At 35.1% G+C, this 21,178-nt stretch overlaps 1 protein-coding gene across 2 annotated transcripts in view; it reads right to left on the bottom strand.

Moving 5' to 3' along the window:
* ZNF609 (zinc finger protein 609) overlaps positions 1–21,178 on the bottom strand; it is a 241,562-nt gene that overhangs the window by 66,649 nt on the left and 153,735 nt on the right. The window lies entirely within an intron of this gene.

Raw genomic sequence — 21,178 nt, 5'->3', positions numbered from 1 at the left:
CACAATGTTTCAACATATACAGCTGCTAAAGTTGTGTCAAGCCCATTTCCTTTCTAGAAGGTTAGAATGTTTTTAGGTAACACCTCCATTTTCGATGTTATCAGAGACTGAAAGTATCATTAAAAATAAGAAAGGGGCTTCAAGATAAAAAAAGATAAGGAAAGAACATGAATCCAGAGGTACCACTAGGACAAGGGGCATCATAAGACTACTTGGTAGTGGTTGATGACTTGCTACCAAGCATGCTCTAAGACCTGCATGTCTAACAGATATTAACAGAAAGATATACAATCTATCAAAGGTGTATCGGGAACATGGCAAGACTTTTCAAGGTTGATGATTACTTCCCATTTCCAGTGATTCACAAAAGGGACAAATGACATAAAAAAGCAATTCGGGGGGTGGCTAGGTGGCACAGTGGATAAAGCACCGGCCCTGGAGTCAGGAGTACCTGGGTTCAAATCCAGTCTCAGACACTTAATAATTACCTAGCTGTGTGGCCTTGGGCAAGCCACTTAACCCCATTTGCCTTGTAAAAACTTAAAAAAAAAAAAAAAGCAATTCAGGAAGCAAGAAAATGCAAACCAGGCAGAATTTTCATCTCTGCTTTTTACGGAAAGGATTTCTGGAAGATATAAATAGTGAAGATAAAACACTCGCAGATATTACTCATATTACCCTGAGGATGTTCTTCCTTTTCTAAAAAACTTAGTGGCTGCCTCACAGACTTTCTACTCACCTATGTTCTTGTTGTCATTTAATACTCTCTCAAATACCCTAAGTTCCTAGGTTTCTCAACCTACTTAATTCCCCATGTTTGATACATCAAGAAGAGGTTAATTTTTCCCTCAATTTTGCCATCACTCATAAGTTCCATTTTCACACTGATAGTCTTGAAAATTCCTTTTATCAATCTATCTTTCCCTATTCCTTAATATTTCTAGTCCTATTCATCAACCTAAATATGCTCTCCAATCCCATCAAACCTTAAGATGCTTCTCAGGCCATTTATTCAATCAAGCATTAACCCCTTACTTGCTATGCTGAAACCTAGGCATACCAACAAAGACAAAAGTAAGGAGAAAACTTTAACCCCAAGAAGTCTACACTGTAATATGTAATGGGGCACTCAATGTGTTGATCCTGGAATTAGGAAGACCCAAGTTCAAATCCAGCCTCAGACACTAGCTGTATGGCCTTGGGTCAGTCACCTAACCTCTGCTTGCTTCCTTCCTCATCTAGAAAATGAGATTAATTATAGCAACTACCTCCTAGAGGTAGATCAAATATATTTTATAAATTTGCTAATTGTGAAGCACTCAGCCAATGCCCTGACACATAAAAAATTCTATACAAATGTTAGCTGTCATGATTACTATGGTTGCTATAGTTACTATCAATGGAGGTAACAGTATGCAAACAATTGAGGACATACAAGTTATTTACAAGGTATGTGGAAGATAATCTCAAGAGAAAAAAGAATTGGGTCTCTCAGAGGCCTCCTTGATAAAGTGAGATTTGAATTAAATCTTGTTAGAAGAAAGGGAAATCTTAACTAAAAGAGGGAGGGAGATAGTGAATCATTTACTGTGTGAGGAACAATAATTAGACCATTATAGATGAAGTGAGCTAAGGGAGTAAAGTGTAAGAAGATTGGAAAGATAGGAAGGAGTCAGCCTGTGAAGGTTTTTAAATGCTAAACAAGAGGATTTTATACTCCTGTAGGAGCCCCTGGTATTTACTAAGGAGAGGATGAGATGGTTTAGACCTACATCTTCTAAATTGAGAGAGAAAAGGGGGGGGGGGGGGTTTGGCAAGTACCATTCACTAGGAACTCCCTCTTTTCTCATCATCTCCGGAGACACAAACATCTTCCCTACCACTTCACTCCTATTTCAGAGGTAAATCATTCTCCTTGCAAAAGGAAACTCTTTTATGTATACCTTTGATCCTATTCCTTTTAAAGGTCTCTAATAGATTGCCCCCACTATCATTCACCTAAACTTTCTCTAATCTTCAGCAGTGGGGTGGTGCAGTCAGGAGGAGGGGAATTCAAATCTAGCTTCAGACACTTGACACAGAGTAGCTGTGTAACCTTGATCAAGTCACTTAACCCTGATTGCTTTTCATCCAGGGCCACCTCTAGTTGTCCTGATTCATCTCTGTCCACTGGACCCAGATAGGTCCGTAAGGCAAAGTGAGGCTGGGTGACTTAGCACAGTACCTCCTCCCAGATGTCAGTCTTCTTCGAAAATGAAGGACAAACATCATCGTCATCATCACTAATTTTCAATCTCTAATACTAATTTGTTTTCCTAATATCTACAAACACTGGTATTTCCTTTATCCTTTTGTTCTTATGATCCCTTGGGATCACTGTAATGTTTAAATGTAATATGCATGTGTAACTGGCCTGCCCAGAGGCCAATGGATGGGATCAAGGTCACACATATACACATCCAGAAATAGTTTTCAAAAGCCAATAAATACAGAAGAGGAAAAGAACATAATAAAGGTAAATTTCCAAAAATGTTTTCAATACAAAATATTACAGTATTTCTCTGTGTCCAGTTTCCCTGTTTCACTTTAAAGCCTCTCATTTCATATAGCCATCTCCTCTAGCTATCACCCTCTATCTTTTCAGTTTTCTTGGCTAACTCCCTGAGAAAGCTATTCAGATAAATTCAGAGAACTTAAGGGTCAATCAATCTAACTCATCCATTTTACAGCATCAGAGAGGTAAAGTGATTTGCTCTAGATAGAGCAGAGCAAGGAACTGGATCTAGGTCTTTTGACTTCAAAGCACTATTTTTTTCCCCACTCTTCCATGCACAATAACTAAACAAGTCTCATTCTTTTCAGGAGAGTTGATACGACTATAAGTGTAAAATAAAGCAAAATAATCAAGCGTGATCTATTTTAATTGTGTATCTTCTTTTTAATGGAGTTTCACAAAGAACAATGAAAACAATAGTTTAAAAACATCAACAAAAACTTATTTATAAAAAAAGTATTTGGGTAGAATTATTACAAATTTAATCAATTGGACTATAATTGAAACAGGGGGGAAAGGAAGGAAAATTACATGCAAGGTAAAATCCATCAAAATCAGCAAATAAAAGAATGACAGGATGATAACAAATTATTTTACCAGAAACAAAAATAATCCAGTACAAAATTCATGGCCTCAGATATTTACATAAAAAACACAAAAAAATAAAATCCCATACCTCTCAGTATAGGTAAACAAGGAAAGCAATACAATCCTCAAAAACAAGAAAACAAACTTAACTGAGTTGATATTAGAGAAGGAACCTACAACCATAATAAGTCTCTAGAAAAATCATCCTTTAAACTGAAAAAGGGAAGAAATGTGGGGGGGGGGGGGGAAGAGAAGGAAACATGCTAAAAAGCATTTGGGTTAAGATTAACCAAGGGACCAAAAAGAATATTTATGTGAGAGTATACTAAAGATGATGTTAAGATAAGGAGACAAGACTCTGTCCGAATCATCTGAGATTTGCTAAGGAAGTGATTTCTTCCACACCTCTACCCCCAGTCATTTCAATATCCAACTCTTAAAACATACTAACCCCAAAACCATAGTTCATTTTGCTCAGGACAAATATTTGCATACTTAATTTATTGTATTATTCAAAAGGTATGTCCTAACATGCACACAGGAGTTAATGTTAACTGTTTTTTTTTGTTTTTGTTTTTTAGGATTTTTCAAGGCAATGGGGTTAAAGGGCCCAAGGCCACACAGCTAGGTAATTATTAAGTGTCTGAGGCCGGAATTGAACTCAGGTACTCCTGACTTCAGGGCCAGTGCTCCATCCACTGCACCACCTAGCCGCCCCCTAATGTTAACTGTTTAAGAATTGTAACTACCAGACAGAAAGGAATCATATCTATAAGAATTACGTCCAATATTTCACTTATATCACCAACAAACAATGAATCTACAATGTATAGGACACAAAGCCAGCACTGTAGCAAAGAAATCTCACAGTTCCTTTCCTTTACCCACTCACTCCCATTAAGAACTCAAAGAATCTAGGAGTGTAGAGAACTAGAAGGCATAAAGGATCAAAAACTTCCTTGTACTGTTGTTCTGAAGTATCAAATTAATGATTTTAAGAGTAAGTGCCAGGAGGAAAGTAGTTCTGTGAAGTATGGTATTCAGATAAGCAAAGACTGGTTGTAAGAGTTCAACCATGCCTCTCCTCCCTAATACCTGCTACCTTATATACTTACCTTTTTTTTAAGGTGTTTTTTTTTTTTGCAAGGCAAATGGGGTTAAGTGGCTTGCCCAAGGCCACACAGCTAGGTAATTATTAAGTGTCTGAGACTGGATTTGAACCCAGGCACTCCTGACTCCAGGGCCGGTGCTTTATCCACTGCACCACCTAGCCGCCGCTCTTACACACTTTCAGATGTCATACCAGTCCATGGATTGTCTCCTTTTCACAGAAGAGAAGAAAAAAAAAAATGGGAACTAGGCTAAATTGGGTCTGTTTTTCAGTTGTCTTTATTGTATCAGTTAGGAAGAAATCTGGTAAAAGAATTCATTCTTAGGTTCTAGGATTTAAAAGTATTTCTTCCACAAAGGAATTTTTTTCTTTTTAAAAATATTTTATTTTTTTCCTAATTACATATAAAAACATTTTTTAACTTTTTGAATTTTAAATATTCCCCCATCCTCCCTTCCCTTCTCATTGAGAAAGCAAGCTATCTGATGTAGTTATACATTTGCAGTCATGAAAAACACATTTCCATATTAATTATGTTGCGAAAGGAAATATAGACCAAGAAAAGTCACACAAGAAAAATAAAGTTTTTTAAAAAAAATAATAACCACAACCCAGAAGACTGAGTTTTGAAAAATATAAGTAAGCTAGAGGGCTGCGTATGTAGGATTCAGGTAATAGCTAAAAGTCCAGTTGGATTATAATGTAGAGTAAGTGGGCATTTTTTGTGTGACTGTTGACAGATTTGATTTCTTTCCTTGAGAAGTTGGTAACAGGATTGGGCCATTACTTTCATTCTTATACACTTGAATCCATTCCTTATATATCCTTGACATCAGATCTTTATCAGACAAATCTGCTACAAAGGTTTTCTCCCTAATGTTTACTATTTCTCTTCTCATTTTAAGTGCACTGCTTTTCTTTGCACAAAACTAGTTCATTTTATATAAACAAAATTGTCTCTTTCTCTTCTGTGTTCCTTCTATCACTTGTGTGGACATGAATTCTTCCACCAATCCATAGCTGTGAAAGGTATGAACTTCACAATTCCTCTACTATATTTTGATTTTTATATAAATATATCTACAAACTTATATATACTTTTCCTATAAACATATTTACTTTTTATATAAATCCTATGTCCATTTAGAGTTTATTATGATATATGGTGTTTTAGACATTTGTGCCACTTTAGTTTCCAATTTAACCAGTACTTTTTGTCAAGAAGCCCTTACTCTTAGAAAATGGGGGTCTTTTAATTTTTTCAATTGATATGCTAATATATTCATTTCCTTCTGAATGTAATGTATCTAATCTGAACCTGATATTGTTTCCCTCTTTCTTTCTCACTTTCTTTCTTTCTTTTTTTTAAACAAGTACCAGATAGGTCTGGTGGATACTACTTTGTAATAGTTTGATATATTAGATCCCTTCCAGCAATATCTTCTTAAAGATTTTTGACTATTCCTCCAGAGAGATTATTATTTTCTTCTAGTTTAATAAAGTAGTCCCCTAGGAAGTTTGATATAGTATTAGAAATTGAATGAGTAAATTTAAGTATTATTATTATCATTTTTTGTTGTATTGGCACAGCCTAACCATGAGCAATTAGTATTTCTCCATTTATTTAGGGCTAGCTTTATTTTTGTAAACAGTGTTTTGATGTTTTAGTCGGTGTGTTTTTTCAGACATATGCCTACATATCTGATTTACTCTATAGCCATTCTGAATGAAATTTCTCCATTTCTTTGTGGCAGTAGTAAGAAAAGCTGATGATTTATAGTGGTTTATTTTATAACCTGTTACTTTTGTAGCTATTACAAAATTATTTCATTTGCTAAGTGTTTCAATACATTTTTAGGACTCTCAAATTAGATTATTATATTTATTTCAACAATTTATTAGATTGCTAAACCTTCCATTTCTACTATCATATGAAATAATAGAAGCTGTTCCTTATCCCTGTTTTCATTATAAAGGGCTCTATCATATTTTCAATACTATAATATTGTCCTCACGCATTGAGATATTATATTTACCACCATAAGAAAAACTCCATTCATTCCTATACTTTCAGTGTTTTCTTTTGAAAACAAGAATGTATGCCGTATTTTGTTAAAAAGCAATTTCAGTATTTATTAAAGTAATAATTTGATTTTTATAACTATTTCTATTACTTGTTATGTATCTATTTTACCTTATAATTGAACAAACACTACATTCCTGCTATGAACCCAACTTGGCTATAGAATATAAATATTAAGATGTGCTGCTCTGGTCTCCTTGGAAATGTTTAATTTGATATTTTAAGTCAGTATTCATGAAGGATATTGGTCTATAGTATTTTTCCTCTTTTTTTTTCTTTGCCTTTTTCTCTTTTTTTCCCCCTTCATTTAAATCTTGTCAAAAACAAAAATTGACCAGACTTGTAATCTTTTTAAAGTCTCTGGTACCCCCTCAGATTCCTTAAAAACAAGGTTTGGGGGCAACTAGGTGGCACAGTGGATAGAGCACCGGCCCTGGAGTCAGGAGTACCTGAGTTCAAATATGACCTCAGACACTTAATAATTACCTAGCTGTGTGGTCCTGAGCAAGCCACTTAACCCCACTGCCTTGTCAAAAGCAAAACAAAACAAAAAAAAAAAACCCTATAAAAAAATAGGGTTCCTTCTACACTTGTTTTAAGATATAATCACTTTTCTCTCACACAGTCACTTCTAACTGATCCAATATATTTAAAGTTCCTAATAGGGCAGCTAGTTGGCTCAATGAATAATAGATCATGGGTCTTGGAATCGGGTCAGGAGTTCGAATCCAGTCTCAGTTACCTGACTTTCTAGCTGTGTTACCTTGGGCAAGTCACTCAGCCCTGATTATCTTACATTCAGGACTCTCTCCAGTCCTCCTGATTCCTATCTGGCCACTGGACCCAGTTGGCTCAGGAGGACAAAGTGAAGCTGGTGACTTAACAAAGCAATAAAATCCAATTCATGTATATATCAAAGCATCACCTCCCTTAAGTAAAGGTCTTCTTTGAGAACAAAGGACAAACATTATTGTTTAAAGTTCCAAATTTCTCATGATTATTTGTTTGCATTTCAAAGATTGTATTTGTTCATTTCACCAGGAAGGCAAAGAACTCAGAAATTTTTTCAGGTACATTTATTCCATGTTGAATTACACTCAGTTTTGCAATGTAGTTTGGAAGGCTATATTTGGACCTAGGTCTTCCTGACTCCAGGACCAAGTGCTCTATCCATTGCACTAGCTAGCTCCTTAATATTAAAAAAAAAAATGGAAGAAAATATCATGTATTTCCTATATAAATATAAGGCAATATTTTCTCTTCTTTATTACTTTAATACTAACTCTACAATTCTGCAGTGGTGCCTGCTAAATCCTATTATTCTAACTATGATTTCTTGATAATAAAAGTTCTAACTGTAAATTCCATATTTTAGCTATGTGAGTTTTAATTTTAGGGTTTCTTTTCAGAAGGTAATATGGATTTGTTTTATTTTCATATTAAAAACATAGCATCTAGACTTATGAAGGAGGATTAGAAAAAGGAGCTGCAATTTCTCCCTTGCCTGTAGATTCATAATGAAAACTGATGATTTCTAGAACAATTGTTTTTAAAGGAAGTACACAATATTTTCTTCCATTTTTTCCAGTACTGTTTTAATATCAGAAAGCCAACTGGTACAGCAGATAGAGTACTGATTCTGGCATCAGGAAGATATGAGTTCAAATTCAGCCTCAGAAATTTACCTGTTGACCTGAACCATTCACACTGAAAAACTACCGAAAAACAAACTGTATACCAACAGTGCCAGGAATAGAGCTCTAAGTTTTTCAAGGTTGTTAAGAGTGAGTGATCAGATCAGTGACTACAAATTGTCAGCAACTCTAAGCCAAATGGACTATACATTTGGCTGAAACTTTCTCAGAAGATAAGACAACCTTGATTCTACTGGGGGTTCCTGGTCGGAGCACTCACAGGCTGTGGGAACTGGGTCCTCTTCCTGGGCCTCCTTCCACAGTACCTAAGTTTTTGCCCCTTTATTACCCTAGACAGGACGAACAAACTATTCGCTGCAGTCTCAGTATTTCTTAATCACTATTCAATTGGGTACTCTTTTTATCTTTTTTGGAGTTACATATGTGGGAATTTGGCTGTTGTGCTACTGTTCACTTTGCTATCTTTACACTAAGTTCTTTCCTCTTGTTTCTTAAGGAAATATCAAGCGTATTTCCTTATATTACTTGCCTCTCTTCTCTACTTGCCAAACTGGTATTCAATGTAAGCCTGAATGTGTCATATTTTTTTTTATCTCTGTACCTTTGCCACTAGCTATTCAAGAATTTATTCCTGCTCCTTCTTTGCTTATCAAATTTCCAATTATTCTCTAAAGCTGAAACCAAAATACCACTTTCTGTATGAACCCTCTTGTTCATGATGGGGGCCTTTCCCTATAAATTTCACATAGCATTTTATTTTGCCAATCTCTAATCTATTTGTTGAAACATACTAAACCTTTTCCCCTATTTCCTATTTAGACTAGTGTTAAAAAATAATATCTGGACCTTACTCCAGTCTAAAATCCTTGGTCTAATTTGAACAAGTCATTCTGAACTGTTCTCAAACAATATAGTATATAATAAGAGCTTTTTATATTGGTCTTAAGCCTAATTATATAACAGGAAGGAATCCTATCTGAAACTGATTAAGTAATTGATAAATCTACAAGCTCTAGATAACTTTTATGAAGAATCTTCTGAGTTCACAGTGACCAGAGAAAAAGGAGAATTTTTAGACATCAATTAGAGGATTGAATAGTTTTAAGAAAATGATTCTCCAGAGCAAAACCCAAAGTCCCTTTCCATTCTTTTTATTTTTTATTATTTTACTATTATTTATTCTTTATATTTCCTCTAGAACAATTTTGCTTACTTGTGGACTTCTCATATTACCCCTAGGTTCCTTCTGCCCACAAACAACAATTAAGGAATTTTAATCACTCTGAACAAACTGAATTACACTGTATCTTAAACAAGCCTTCTACTTTCCTGTATTAGTGCTAAGGCATAAGTTATCTTTTGCTTGGTGGCTTCATGTTATTTTCTGGTTTACTTAATTCCTAAGGATCCTTTAAAGTACGATTTAAATTTCAACTTCTTTATGTACTCAGTGCCAATAGCCATTGATCTGGTCATTCTTATTGCATTTATCCCTTTTATTTATCTTCAGATTCACAAACTACTGTTTTCCAAGCCTTTATCAGGTAATAAAGTATATTATAACTATTTTTTGTGTACTGTTTATTTACTAAATGGTTATTTCACATGAATAGGGTTCTATCATTTAAAATGTGAATAATCCACATCACCTCTCAGTGGTCTTCATGAATACTAAATAATAAATTAATAAATATGATATGATCAATACTGAGTCAGAAACTATGCCAAGATGAAAATATAAGAAAAATAAGAAGATAGTCCCTGTTCTCAAGCAGAAGAACAGTATACAAAAGGAAGTTTCACTCCAGTTGGAGTATGGAAATTCCCCAGAATATATGGACTCCAGATGTTATGGTCAAACAAAACAGAGGAGATGGCAAGAAATGAAGAAATGACTGAGATTTGGGGCCCTCTATAAATGAAGTCTTTTTGCTATGCCATCTAGTCAAGAGACAAAAACATCAAAGTCACTCATGGGGCATGAACATCAAAACTGAAGTAAGTTGTTGCTTTTTCTAGTGAAAAGCTTACTGGAGAGGATGACAAAGGGATGGGGAGAAGAATTCAGAGCACCTACAAGGCAGTATCATCATGCTATTGGATTCAAAACCAAGCTAGGTGGTATAGTAGATAGAGCACTAGCCTTGGAGTCAGGAATACCTGAGTTCAAATCCGGCCTCAGACACTTAATAATTATCTAGCTGTGTGACCTTGGGCAAGTCACTTAACCCCATAGCTTTGCAACAACAACAAAACACCAACAATATTTGTTATATAGGTAATATAAATTTATTAATAGATTCCCACAATCACTCAAACTGGTCAACTGGTGACAAATAGCAAGCCTCAAATTCACGTTGAGAATGAAAGCATCTAATCATTAATAATTTTATGTTTAAAGATGACTACCTGATTAAACAAATGGGTGGTGAGGCTTCTAAATAGGGAATGTACCAGTACTGTAAAATCAAGCCCTCATTTTAGAATTCTGACTTTGTCTATATTCAAAATAGCTGACTGACCAACAATCTCAGCTCTAAAAACAAAGCCATTCAATTGTTATTTAGTTTAAAAGTTTCTTTTTTCTTTTTTTAGAATTTTATTTATTTAAGGCAATGTGGTTAGGTGACTTGCCCAAGGTCACACACTTAGCAATTATTAATTGTCTGAGGCTGGATTTAAACTCATGTCCTCCTGACTCCAGGGCAGGTGTTCTATCCAGCAAGCCACCTAGCTTCTCCTAAAAGTTTTCTTAACAATTACAAAATGTAAAATAAAAGTCAAACATGTTAAATAAACACCAGAAAAATGGTAATCTTTCTCTAAGTACTGTCTTTTGGTTCATTATCTAACACCTATAGATATGTAAAAGTTATCAGAGACTCTTAACATAATGCAGCCAAGACACAGCATATACTGGAAGAGACAGTGCTCTAAAGAAATATTCCATCTCAACTGACAAGAGTTTCAGATGTATTAAATACTTAAAACCTATTTTGGCATAATCTTCACATTATTAGTGTCTCAGGGCTCATGTTTAAGGGTATCCTTCAATTCTTATCTTTTTCTCTTTATAATATACATATGTACATACATATATACATATATACATATATATGTTTTCTCTTTTGTTCAACTCAAGTTGCAAGAAAAGTTTATGGCTTTCTAGGCACAAAGTCTGTTCTACCTGATTAAATTAAGAGATTATGAAAAAAGGCAAAGCAAGAAATGAAATAAACCAAGTGACATATTCCTGGGAAGAAAAGAGATATGACTAGGAGGGAAAATATGGCTTTTACATTTAGGCAATATTTCAGTCACAATAAGTACATTCAACACTCAAATTCCTTTTGATGAGAACAAGTACAACTTGAAACACACAGAGGGACGACTTCATTAACCTATCTGGGCCTCCATGGTCCAAAACTAGGATATATATGGGAAAATGGATATGGGTTCATCTATAGATTGATTACTGCCTATTTGTTCTACGGCAAGTTGTTTGAATGGAGATGGGGGTGAAATGAGGTGCCAAGAGTCAGTTTCTCTGCCTAAGAGCTTTCCCACTGTATTTAAGTACAATTGTGCATATGTATACTATTGGTGTAAAATGTGGTAATACAAACACTACTAGTAGTCAATGAACTTGACTGGATTTTTATGAATGTTATCACTAGACCTGTGTGACCTTAAGCAAGGTCTCATCTATAAAATGGACATATCTGTACTATATAATTCATGGAATTGTGGTACTGGAAGAACTATATATAAACAATTTAACACTGTAGAATGCCAGAATCAATATTATTGCTTTTATTCATAAAACCACAAAGAAAATGAAACAAGATAAAAAAAAGTCACTCAATGGTAGCCAACACTTCTAAAATGTTATGCCTGGAAAAATACACTAAATGGTCTTTCTTTTACTGTTAATGGAAAATTTTTATTTTTATGTGCAAAGTATGTATAAGAATTGTGTAATTTTAAATTATGTTGTGATAGATATAAATTTGGCCTTAAGAGATAAGCAGAAGAGAACAGTTTGAGAGCTGTTATAATAGGCAGAATGTATAAAAACTTGGAAATTGAGTTCTTATCAGGGTAAAAGAAAAAGAGTCAAAGATAACATTAGGGTTACTGAGAGAGGGGGAAGCTAGGTGGTCCAGTAGATATAGCACCGGCCCTGGAGTCAGGAGGACCTGAGTACAAGTCTGACTTCAGCCACATAATAATTACCTAGCTGGATGGCTGTGGGCAAGTCACTTAACCCCATTGCCTTGTAAAAACTTTAAAAAGAGGTTACAGGGAGAATAGTAGTGTCCTTAGAAACTGGGAAATTTGGAGTCCTGGCAGATGTAGAGAAGAAGATATATTGTTTTTTTTTTGTTTTGTTTTAGGTTTTTGCAAGGCAAACGGGGTTAAGTGGCTTGCCCAAGGCCACCCAGCTAGGTAATTATTAAGTGTCTGAGACCGGATTTGAACCCAGGTACTCCTGACTCCAGGGCCGGTGCTTTATCCACTACACCACCTAGCTGCCCCTATATTCTGTTGTGAAGATGGGTTTGAGAGGTCTTAAAAGTTTAATATTAGAGATAGGAAATAAGACTGCAGGTAACTGAGTTATAAAAATTGAAACTGGAAATTTTGTAGCTATATTTATGTACATGCATACATATGTATATACAAAGACCTATATAGAATATGCATATTAGCAACAGAATGATTAAATTCAATGGGAAATGATTAAATAGCTAAGACAATGCACATAAAGAAAGAGCTACCAGGACAGAACTCTGGGAATCATGGATGCTAACCACCATTGAGTTGAAAGATGATTCATGAAATAACAGTATTATGGTAGTGGGGAGGTATGGATGGAAGGAGTTGCGATCAGCAACAGCAATGGTGGAAAATTATGGAAATAACTTTTGTGATGGACTTATCATAAAGAATATGATCCAACTGAGACAGAGCTGATGGTGTCACAACACAGACTGAAGCATATATTTTTCTCTTTCTTTTACTTTATTTCTCATGAGGGTCTATATTTTGGGGGGGTATTGTTTACTCTTAAACAAGAATATTTTAGTATTATATAAAAAACAAAATGTACAAAATGTACAAAAATAAAAAAATTATTTAAAAAATTTAGTTATATAAGGAAAAAAAAGAAAGATGATTCATGTCAGCAAGAGACACTGAGAAGGAGCACAGGATTAAAAAAAAAAAGAACCAAAAGTGAATAAAAGCTAAAGAAATTGAGTGCTGCCAAAAATATAAAAGAATCAAATTTGCCAAAAGCTTCAGAAATGTCAAGGAGGATGACTTGTAAAAAGGTCAGAGACCATTTTTATGATAGACAACAGTTTCAGTCGTGATGGGGTGCAGAGGGAGGTAGATGGCAAAACTAGGTGATTAGTTCTTGAGAATTTGGTGCAGCTGAAGGGGAAGAAAGCTTATCAAATACAAGCCTAAAGGGACACTAAACGACTGGGAGATGGGTTTCTGAAAGATGTAGATAACAGGGGTACATTTGTAGGCATCACAGAAAACAGGAAGTAGATGAGAGTTCAAAGGAAAGATACTGGAATGATGAATATAGGGTAAGCTCCTGGAATTCATTGGAGAAATTAGGCAGAGGGATTGGCTTTGGTAAGAAGGTCATTTCTTCAGAAGCAGAAAGGAAAAGGAAAGGCAATGATATGCAAGAGCTAAGTCTTGAAAAAGCTCACAGTAAAGACTGAGAAATGCTTTTTGAATATGGCTTATCCAAAAATTTGGTTGGTTTGCTTAACTATGCATATTTCTTACACAGGTCTTGGTTTTTTTATTTTTAAATGAAGGATGAGAGGAGGTGGGAGGATTATTTGAAAAAAATAAAATAAAAAATTTTAAAACTGACATGAAAGGTTGGGATGTATGGAGTAGGAAAAGAGGAATCTTTTGCTAGATGGCTTCTTTTTTCTTGCTAAGGTAGAAAAAGATCAAAGTTGAGAGATGAGGGTAGAGTAGTTCTACAAACTTTAAAAGAGAAAAAGCATTACAGTGTGATAGAGAGTATAGAGGATTTGAATCAGGAAAAAAATCATCTGAGATAGCTGTATAAGCCTGAGCAAGTCATTTAACATCACTGTGCCTCAGTCATATGAAAAATTGCTCCAAATCATTACTTATTAGAGAAATACAAATTAAAGCATCTCTGAGGTACCACCTCTCTGGCCAATATGGCCAGAAAGGACAATGATCAATGTTGGAGGGGTTGTGGGAAATCTGGGACACTAATGCATTGTTGGTGGAGCTGTGAACTCATCCAACCTTTCAAGAGAGCAATTTGGAATTACGCCCAAAGGGCAGCAAAAATGAGCATACCCTTTCATCCAGCAATACCACTACTGGGTCTATACCCTGAAGAGGTGATGAAAAAAGGATAAAAACATCACTTGCACAAAAATATTTATAGCAGCCCTGTTTGTGGTGGCAAAGAATTGGAAATTAAGTGAATGTCCTTCAACTGGGGTATAGCTTAACAAAATGTGGTATATGTATGCCATGTAACACTACTGTTCTATTAGAAACCAGGAGGGAAGGGAATTTAGGGAAGCCTGGAAGGATTTGGATGAACTGATGCTGAACGAGATGAGCAGAACCAGAAAAACACTGTACACCCTGGCAGCAACATGGGGGCAGTGATCAACCTGAATGGACTTGCTCATTCCATCAGTGCAAAAATCAGGGACAATTTTGGGCTATCTGTGATGGAAAGTGACATCTATATCCTGAGAAAGAATTGTGGAGTTTGAACAAAGACCAAAGACTATTACCCTGAATGGGGGGGGGGGAAGTTATCTTGTTGGGTGGTTTTGCTATCACTTGTACTTTATTTTTCTTCTATTGGGGATATGATTTCTCTCACATTCAACCTGGATCAATATGTACCAGGGAAACAATGTGAGGACTAACAGACTGCCTTCTGTTGGGGGGGATAAAATTGTAAAACTCAAAATAAATAAAATCATTCTTTAAGGAAAAAAAACATTACTGTGCTTCATTTTATTCAGCAGTAAAATAGAGGGTCAAACTTGATGGCCTTGAAAGCTTATTTCTGCAACTAAAATTTGACCCTGTTGACAACCACTGAGTGAAGTTAGAGTAGATGTACAGAAATGAATACATAAAATGCAAGGTACAATTTCATTTAGCACAATTCAATGGCTCAAGGAGTCAGCCTTAAGTAAGTGATTGGATCCAGCACTGATCATTGACCAGACATGAAATGAGTGTTCTAGGGATTCAAGGGTAGAAAGGTAGTGTATAAATGAATTAATCAACTGCACAACTAAGACTGAGAAAGGAAGAAAGTTGAAGAGAGAGTCCAAATATGAAAAGACCAAAGTAGGCAAGGGTAAAAATAGCTAGGTAATCATTAAGTGTCTAAGGCCGGATTTGAGCTCAGGTACTCCTGACTCCAGGGCTGGTGCTCTATCCACTGCGCCACCTAGCTGCCCCTAAAAATAGTTAAGACCTATTACTATCTCTATTAGTGACATATGGTAAAAGTCATACATCACAAGATTTGAGACAGTCACAATTCCTTCTCTTTTCTTGATATCTTATGATTCTGCAGTTTGGTTTTTGAAAAATTTACATCATTCAGGGGCAATTAAGTGGCAGTGGATAGAGCACCAGCCCTGGAGTCAGAAGTACCTGAGTTCAAATCCGGCCTCAGACACTTAATGATTACCTAGCTGTGTGGCCTTGGGCAAGCCACTTAACCCCATTGCCTTGAAAAAAAGAAATCAAAAGACTAACAAAACAAAAACATTCATTATCCTAAAGACAAAACAAGAGCTACATATAAGTTGAAATATTTAAAATTAAAAAGAAAAGATAATCTAGAAGAATTAACCACGAGAATAGTAAAATAGACTAAATAAGTGATAAATGAATCTAAATAGTGTGTATAGGTATTTCTGAAATAATGATTTTCATTCTTTAATTCTTATGTTTTCAGAATGCTTCTTCGATAGCACTTTTCTACAGTGACACAATGATGGTTCGGATACCTGCTCTGTTATTAGCTCCTCCTCCTTCCTATCCACACTTCTCCACTAGCTGAGCCAAGAAAGTGATGAGGTGGCCCTGCTTGCTACAGCTAAGTTTGCCTAGCTTGTGGGTGGCAACTGGTAGGCAATTTTCTTTTGGCTATCCTATTTACATACTTAGAAATTAATGAGGATCTCTCTCCTCAAAACTTTTTAACAGATTGTCAATACTTACTGTCTTAAAATTAAATCATCTTACTGGTATTATGAAAATAGTTTTGATGTTATAGACCTCCTGAAGGAGTTTTAAGGGATACTAAACGTGCCTGGATCACACTTTGAGAATCTTTGCTCAAAGTTTCAAATTTTTCTCTTAAAAGCAATGTGACTTCACAAATTATAATGAACCAAAAAATAAGTTACTTTTTGGCAAGTTGTCTTGTTTAAAAATGTTTATCTCAGGATTTCTTAATCTTTTTTAAAGTTTTTGCTAGGCAATGGGGTTAAGTGGCTTGCCCAAGGCCACACAGTTAGGTAATCATTAAGTGTCTGAGGCCACATTTGAACTCAGGTACTCCTGACTCCAGGGCCCATGCTCTATCCACTGCGCAACCTAGCCACCCCCATGGATCCAGGTTTTAAACATTAACCAGCACACCACCCTACTATTCTTTGGTCATAAACTTTTCTTCCATCAGTAAACGTTTCTATGTTTTATCAGCTTGAACTAGGATGGTAGCTAAGTGTAGAAAGGTATGATAATCAAATCAATAAGACAAACAAATCACTGGATATGGTAGAGATTTTACTTCAAATATACATTGTATGTATTTCAAACTCCTTCCATGCAAAAATAAGTTTGACTGATTTGTCTTCTTCTGTTTTATTTTTTGACTTTTTTATTTTTTAAAAAAAGCACTACTGAAGAAAAATGGGGAAACTATAGGAAAAATACATAAATTTTAAAAAATGAATCAATGAGAGAACATGAAAAAGTGCTAAATCACTGTAGTAGACCTGGCCCATTGAGTTACTGTTAAACAAAAATCTTATCTGGGGTCAAGGAGACAATGAGAAAGAAGCTTTGGACTTCTTAATTTGTTTAGTGAGAGAATAGTTGAGTATATAACAACAAAAAAAATCTACTTGTTCTTAATCCCCAAGTTTACATTTTTGCCAAACCCTGAAAGCTACTTAATTGGATAGAATATGTTCAGTCTCCATCTCCACCCCCCAGATAGGTATATAAACAAAAAAAAAGTCTAATTTAATAAGAATGTTACAAGGGTTTGTTAAATTAAGAAAATCTTAAGTGGGCAGCATCTTGGTGTAGTGAAAATAGCCTTGGATTTGAGACCAAGACCTGAATTTCAGTCCCAGATTTATCACTGACTAAATTATCTAATGTAGACTGGGAATAATAATAATATCACAGTTGTGAATCAAATGAGAAAATATACATAATGAAAATTTATAATAAATTGAAGCAAAATGCCAGTATCAAGGGTTATATTTATTCACTACCAGATAGCCTGAAGCAAACGTGTAACTTACAAATATTAGCACATACTATGCTCACTAATCCTGCTTGAGCAATGAAGTGTTTTGTAAGTGGAATTGATATGGACACAGTTTAAATCCTAGGATGTTAAGGCTATGCTGGAATGGGTTGATAGTAAGCTGATGTCTATAAATGATGCCTTGTTCCTAGTCTGTCTTATTTTAGAAGCAAAGTTAAATTCAGAGTTCAAACTATCACATCTTAAAATTTAAAGCTCAGTGTTTCCTTTCCATGGAATTCTTTGTCTACCGGGTGAAAACTTTAAGACTTAAAAAAGTTTATTAGTGCAAGTAGAGCAGATTGTTTTTTGAGACATTCACTGATCATAAACAATCTCAATTTGTGCTTCAAAAAACCTGAAAGCATCCCACACCATGAAGAACAAACCGGGATTTCTCACTTCTCAGACACACTGTGAGCCTCAGCAAGCCCCTTCCCCACTTAATCTTGTAGTGGCCCAGTCAACTTTGCTAAAACGCTAAACTACAGAGGGTGCCTACCAGCTGCTCTGGTAAAGGAGAATTTCCCCAGATTTTGAAACTGTATCTATAGAGATTGATTCCTTCATTCTGGTTTGCCCAAAGGTGGCCCTCCTTGCTTCAACTAAGTTAGTTTGCCTAGCTTGTGGGTGGCAACTGATTGGCTAGCAGGACTGGTTAAAAAAAAAAAAACAGGTGTATGAGCAGGTGCTGTCATTCACAGGGCTCTTGTGCTTATTTGCCTATTGGGGGCAACTGGTGAGCAAAAGGCCCCCTTTTCACCATGATAACACCCTTCAAAAGAGAGATCTACTGGTCGGGGCGGGGGGGGGGGGGGGGGGGGGGGGGGGGAACGACACTGCTATTCTTTAGTAGATGTGGTGCCAAAGTGAGTAGGGACATTACTATTTGTGTTCTGCGTCCTGGGCTGCCTCTATCAGGATCTCAGAAAAGATAGTAATCAATGCAGAACAGACCGCACTCTCATTTAAGAGCAACAAATCTCCATTTCTCTTTATAATATATCTGCTCCTTTTCAAACATGTCAGTCTGTAAAAGTTTTCGATCTACATTTATTGTGAAATTAATTTCACTTCACAATAAGAGAAATATTAATTGCTCATGGATTGGTCAAGTCAATATAATAAAAATGACAATTTTCTAGTTAATTTATTTTTTTACACACTACTCAAACTAAAAAAGAATTATTTTGTAGAGCTAAAGCTAGAAAAAAATAATAAAATGCATCTGGAAGACCCAAAACCCCCCAAAGAAAAATCAAGAGAATCAATGAGAGAAAAAAAGTGTACTAAACCTCAAATTATACTTCAAAGTGGTGACAATCAAAACATTTTTTACCTTTCTATTAACCTTTTGGGGAAGATGTATGAAAACTGGAACATGAATGTTGGTAGAGTTGTGAACTGATCCAAATTTATAAGCTTAAGTCATTTCCCAATTGATGACTGGTCAAAGGATATGAACAGGCAGGTTTCAGATGAAATTAATGCTATTTATTGTCACAGGAAATCATATGAAAAAATGTTCCAAATCATCACTGATTAGGGAAATAAAAAATAAAGCAACTATGAGGTTCTACTAAACACCTATTACTTTGGCTAAGAGAACAAAAAAGGTAAATGATTAATGTTGGAGAGGATGTGGGAAAATTGGGATATTAATGCACAGTTGGTGGAGTTGTGAAATAATCCAGTCATTCCTGAGAGCAATCTGAAATCGTCCATAGAACAATAAAACTGATCATACCCTTCTAGGTGTGAATTCCAAAGAAATCATTAAAAAATGGGAAAAGTCTCATATGTTCAAAAACATTTATAGCAGCTTGTTTTGTAGTGGCAAAGAATTGGAAATTGAGGGGATGTCCATCAATTGTGGAATGGCTGAATATATGGAAATGTTACAACATAACACATGGAAATATGTTAAACAAGATTGTACATGTATAACTTTTACCAGATTGGTCACTGCCAGGAGAGGGAGGACGAAGCAAAGGAGGGTGATAGAAAAATGTGGAACTCATACACTTGCAAATGGATGAATGTTGAGAACTACCTTTGCATACAACTGGAAAAATAAAATGAAATAATAGAGGAAAAAAATAAAAATAATTTTGTACTAAGAAAAACAGAGTGGTAGATCACTGATATAGATTTATGTATACAATAGTAAATAACCAGTATTCTAATGTTTAAATTAAAAAATTCATGTTTTTAGGGGCAGCTAGGTGGCACAGTGGATAAAGCGCCGGCCCTGGAGTCAGGAGTACCTGGGTTCAAATCCGGTCTCAGACACTTAATAATTACCTAGCTGTGTGGCCTTGGGCAAGCCACTTAACCCCATTGCCTTGCAAAAACCTATAAAAAAAAAATTCAAGTTCTTGGACTAAAAACTCACCATTTGACATGAGTTGCTGGGAAAACTAGAAGAGTTTGGAAGAAACCAGGTTAAGAGAGTATCTCACACTATATACCAAGCTAAAGTCAAAATGATTCACATAAAGAATATCATAAGAAAATTAGAACATGGAAAAATTTACCAAATAAATGGTAGAGCTGATTACAGTAAGTTAATATAGAAAATTGTGATTACCTAAAATAAAAAAAATTGCACAAAATCAGAAGGAAAATAGAAAAGAGAGGAAATTTTACAACAAATTTTTCTGATGTCTTATGAAATATATATATATATGAAACTGAAACAAAATTATAAAAATGTGAGTTTTTTCCCCAAAGAAATTAAAACTATCAATAGACATAAGAAAATGCTTTAAATAATTAATCACTAGAGAAATGTAAATTTGAAAACTTTTGAGATGCCACACATTCTACCTATCAGATTGGCTAAAAGAACAGACAAGGAAAACACAAAAAATGCTGATGAAGAAATGAGAAAATTGGGGCATTAATGCCTTGCCTTGTTTGCTGAGTTGTAAATGCATCCAACACTGATTTCGGAACGACTGAACAAAATTCTGGTATATGATTATAAAGGAATACTATTATTGTTCTATAAGAAATGATGAGCAGGACGGTTTCAGAAAAAACTAGAGAACCATGAATTACACATATGAATTCATGCAAAATAAAATAAAATGAGAACATATACACATAAAGATGAACAACTGTGAAAACCTTAAATCAAGACAATAAATGATCCAAGATAGTTCAAAGGACTCATGATGAAAAATACTATCCATACCTAGGGAGAGAATAAATAATTAAATAAACTCTGAATTCAGATTGAAGAATGGTTTTTTATTTGCAATATGACTGATACAGAAATGTTTTTTTGCATAACTTTAAGTAATTGCTATAAAATCACTTGCCTTTGCGTGGTGGTGGTGGAGGGAGGGAGGTAAAGAATTTGGAAATCAAACTTTTAAATAATGATTGTTAAAGAAACATCACCTTAGAGGACACTTGGTCATCTTGCCCTGCAGTGTCAGAAGCAATGATAATTCATTGAAAATACTTATAGAATACAATTTATAAGAGAAGATAAAATTCAATGAGAATTTAAAATACCCACCAAATTTTATCAAAAACAATCTATGATAAAATTTGGAAAATTTCAGTAGGAAAAAGG

The sequence above is a fragment of the Macrotis lagotis genome, chromosome 4, assembly GCF_037893015.1.
Source record: "Macrotis lagotis isolate mMagLag1 chromosome 4, bilby.v1.9.chrom.fasta, whole genome shotgun sequence".
In the NCBI taxonomy this organism is placed as follows: domain Eukaryota; kingdom Metazoa; phylum Chordata; class Mammalia; order Peramelemorphia; family Peramelidae; genus Macrotis; species Macrotis lagotis.
Note: the sequence above shows the minus strand (reverse complement) of the source record. Positions and strands in the feature narration are given on the sequence as shown.